This window comes from Ornithodoros turicata, chromosome 1, assembly GCF_037126465.1.
Source record: "Ornithodoros turicata isolate Travis chromosome 1, ASM3712646v1, whole genome shotgun sequence".
In the NCBI taxonomy this organism is placed as follows: domain Eukaryota; kingdom Metazoa; phylum Arthropoda; class Arachnida; order Ixodida; family Argasidae; genus Ornithodoros; species Ornithodoros turicata.
The window spans coordinates 56,925,373-56,929,975 of record NC_088201.1 but is presented as its reverse complement, the minus strand read 5'-3'; the positions used below and the strand labels follow the sequence as shown (position 1 = coordinate 56,929,975).

Genomic DNA, 4,603 nt, shown 5'->3' with positions numbered 1-4,603 from the left:
ATTATAATTCAATGACACGTTTTCTGGGACACCCTGTATGTGCCTTCAACATTATAATACACGCATGTAATTTTAGTTTACATGCGTGTATTACGCATCTGTAACGCTGCAATCTGTTCAGATTGCAGCGCTAGATCTGGCATGCTGATTACTATCTGCAGTTCTGCTATCTGTGACTTTACTTGAAAAAACTTGTGGCTTTGTGCGTGTGCTTATAATTATGTGTAAATTGGTGAGTCTCTACGGCCTATTATAACCTGCGAACCCTCATTGCCGGAGTAGCAAAGTGCGACTTTGCGAAAAATTCCCTTGAGAGAGATGTCGGCCCAGGACGCACAATCTCCACGGGGCAGCATGAAAACAGACATGTATCGTCACGGAAGCTAGCAACGGCAGTGTAACAAGAACTCAAAATTTAACTTTCATTCCGCAGTCAGCTAGGGACATTTTGTCCGGGGACGATGGTTCCTCACTGCGTGGGCAGAAATAATGAAGCAGCGGTCGTTTGATCGATTTTTCTTATTGGTTCACCTGGAGCGTTGATGGAAAAATAAAGTAAAATAAAAATTAAAAATCAATAAAAGAAAGAAAGAGAAGAACAAAGAAAGCTGCAGTTGTAAATGCCGTTATCCTAAGGCACATTTTTCTCTGTGTAATCCGCTTGCTCGTAAACGTCTTGTCTTTCATCCCTAATACCCAACCCTTTTTCAAGTAATCATTGATGTCAAATAATAAACATTCTTGACAAATAAATCAGTCAAATGAATAAATGACATCTTTGGACGACGCTCCAGTATGGTATTTCTTATTGTAGGTCAGTCACAGACCTTGCAGTTGTTCTCTCATACTTTCGATGTCCATGAACCGTATCTTCAGCAAAAGGGGAGTTATACGGGCCATGAAACAGTAAATAAATGAGTGTACAGCTTTCATAGAACATAAACATCGACACAGAAAAGATGCAGGGGACAACTGCAAAACTCGTGTCTGGCCAACTGTAGAAAAATACTAGCATATAGTGAACGATATCACTAGCGAACTTGAGCTTTTTCTTTACATTACGCGGGCCGCGACAATGCTGTCTCAGCCGATAATCCCTTTACGAGCAGCTAAGTAAGCTTTTGTTCTGGTCTCCAAGGCCATGCGATAAGTCAGCGGCCCATGAAAGTAAAGAGTAGAGGAACCACCAGAGGGTACGGTGCGCATCACACTAAATTTGGTAACATCTCATTACGGCCGAAGTCTCATTACGGCCAAAGTCTCATTACGGCAGAAGGTCTCATTACGGCCAAAGTCTCATTACGGCAGAAGGTCTCATTACGGCCGAAAATCCTTTAATCCCCAAGTGTCTCGTTACGGCCAAAGTCTCAATACGGCCGAAGGTAGTCTCATTACGGCCGAAGATGTCTCATAACGGCCAAAAAGAAGCATCCACTGTTTTATGCTTCCCAGCATGTGTCCGAGGCGGTGTGCCCCCAAGGCTTGTGTCACACACAATGGTTCATGCACACAATATTGCGACAGTGTTTCATGCATTCCTCGTGAAAAATGTTTTTATTGTCATATGTGTCACACGATATTTGTATGTGTTACGCCATTTTCTCTCAGTATTGAAGCAACATCCTACTCGTTGGTTCTGTGAGCAAACTGTGTGTGTGTGTGTGTTCTGAAAAGTGCTCCACAAGGGAGCCCACTGGGAGCTCCATTGTACATAAGGCACTGAACAAAATGACATATGCTCTTGTTTGATGATGACCATAAGACATATGCTGTCAAGCAGACTTTTTTCCATATATTCAAAACATATTCAAGAATTATGGACAACAATGACAATTATTATTACGTAATAATGATGCACCTGCATAGCCAGGAAAATATTTCAGGAGATGTTTTATGAGGCTTGACTTGGAGTGGAGGAGTCCCCCTCGTCAGTGCTTTATCCAGACCCCCCCCCCCCTAACTTTTTTGCCTGTGCACCCCCTACAGGGGGTGCCCTTGCGATTTCAGCTTCAGATACGTCTGTAATGATATGTTAAGCTGTAATGACGTAACTATAATGATGACCTCCTCCCACAATTTTTTCCAACACCCCTCTCGTGCTTGGGATTCTGGATAAACCACTGCCCCTTGTTCATTTTCGTGGGGCACTACATTAGAGCTTATGCCACTGCACTGATGTCACAATGTTATAAGTGTGTGTCACTCTGGGCATTCGGAATTCCTCTAAGCTACAATATGTAAATTCAGAATATCCGAAGGGTAAGCATCAGATGTTACCTGCAGGCTTCATGCTGAAACGCGTGTACACGCAAAACACTTCCGCCGTGGTCGGCGACGTCGTTAGTGTAATCATACACGCAAGACAATTGCGGGCACATGGAGTAGTGGCAGCAACCTAAAAACGATACATTTATGAGTAATCAAAAATATACATTCCCACATGTTTCGTTTTGTCGTTTGTAGGATGCGCTAGTACGGGAACAGCACTTGGTTGCTCACATGCAAGCCACAATGCGAGAGGTGCCGATATTTCGATTACGCGAGCGAAAATTAAAAGCCTAGAACCATGCACACTTCCCCATGCAACTACTTCCCCAGCATCGTGAGACATGACACCCATGACATGACACCATGTATTCACGTATAGTGTAATGTGAAATGATATGGAGGAAGGAAAAAGATGCCAACATACCTGTAATCCAGTGTCCCATAAGTTTGATTCGATTTTCTGGCAGCTACCATGAACAGCAAATGCACGATTCACAAGTTTCGTTTCGCCATTTTCATAGCTGTAATTTCGCAAGCGTCAAGCAATCCCACGTGACCTTCTTTGGATCAGTGAAAAGTGAAAATTACTCGCGTCATCAACATATATGTTCATCTCAGCGCAAATCACGTTTTGCATGCTATAGAAGGAGGGGGGATCAATACTCTTCCTTTCGTGTTTTGATATCTTGTTGTTTTGCTACTCTCACTTTGGAATTCGGATGGTGTCTAGCAACGTTGGGTACCTCGTTTCTTGTGTGAGCGAGTGGTTGCTGCTTACGACGTGTTCATATATCGATTTGTACTGCTGTAATGTGCAAATTAGCGGACTTTATAGCGGCTCTCTATTTTCCGTCGTTGTCTTTCGAGCAGCGCCTGTTGTTCTGGTAAAAATCGAGTTGAACGAATCGCCACAGCCCCAACGTATATCGCGCAGTGTTGACCAAGACCAAGTCTAGCAGGAATTCTGGTGAGTAATGCTTTCGTAGATTGTCTGGATTAGTTGTGTGCTGTCCACACATAGTTGGATTCTCATACGAGTAATTTAAATGAATCAAAACAGCCGAAGTGCCTGTAATAGATGTAACTCGGTATCTGTTCGTAGGTTGGCGCCGTTTCTAGTTGGTTGCGCGTTTAGGAACAACAAATTTATTCGAAGACGATAAGATACCGACAATGCATCACCGTACAGCAGCATTCACTCGTATCATTGTGAGCCATATTTAATTTGTTAAAATTTGTCGTCGTATTTCTTCAAAAATAAAAGCGCAAGTCGGCGTACTTGAATTGATCTCCTTGAACTGCTTACGTCGAACGTCTGAAAATGTTGTACTTATGTGCCTCCGCGCACCATACTTGGCACAAAAGCATATCTGATTAGAATAAATACTTCAAGAGGAAGTCATTCAAATACATTGTTATTTATAGCTGGTTTTCCATTCCAGGCATGGTATGTGGCTGCACGGAGGATTCCGAAAAAGAAAAACACCAACATGGCTAATAGGATGTTGCTGCCCAGGGAGTCCTGGCCGAAGAGGTGAGCTGTTAAGATCATAATAAGGTTCTGTTGTGAAGTGAGAAATTTTGTAGTAGTGCACTACTTCGTGCACTACTTTTATAAAAAAGAAACCAGAAATGAAAAGCTATGCATGCATCATTTCATGAATTGTAATGTATCACTATTTGATATTCACATGTTTCCATTAAGGGAATGAACTACTGAACCTATATTCATATCATGGTCATGCTCTGTGTTTACCTGGAAGTCACATTTTTAAGGCTTGTCATTCTTTTGTCTAGATGAAGATTTATGTTAACCTTGTATGAAATAACAGACACGTATCAACACATGTGCAGCTTGTGCACATTAAAACCAGCCATGTAGAGACAAATGCTTGTTTTTTTTTTTTTTTTTTTATATTCTAGCCTATTCATGGTTGCTCTTCGCTTCTTGCAGGTTTACTCATTCCAGAAGCAAGAATTGTACCATTGTAAGGCGAATGGAAATAAACTGACATCAACTGAGATAGGTGTTCCGTCTTGGCCAGTGACTGTAGGATGGCTCCAAAAGCGTCACAACAAAGCCAATAATCATCTTGCTCTCTACAAGTAGCTAACTCCATAGTAGCCTGCTTCACAGCAACATCAACACTACCTTGAACAACGACGACGACGAGACGAATACAGACGTATCAGCACAGCGCTCCTCGTTAGGCCTATATTCTCACGGCTGCTTGTTCTACTCAATTGCCTTTTCAAGTAAGGTGTACTTATTCTCACCAAGCACCTGCGATCCACGGCGCCGCTTCTGCAGCGAGCGCTGCGGCGAAAAACTGTC

The 4,603-nt window shown here is 42.5% G+C and overlaps 1 long non-coding RNA gene across 1 annotated transcript; it reads left to right on the top strand.

Moving 5' to 3' along the window:
* The first annotated feature begins 3,175 nt into the window (after positions 1–3,175).
* LOC135399093 (uncharacterized) lies at positions 3,176–4,287 on the top strand. Its single transcript, XR_010424186.1, has 3 exons — positions 3,176–3,235; positions 3,711–3,802; positions 4,223–4,287. It is a non-coding gene; the product is annotated as an uncharacterized LOC135399093 (long non-coding RNA).
* Positions 4,288–4,603: the final 316 nt, after the last annotated feature.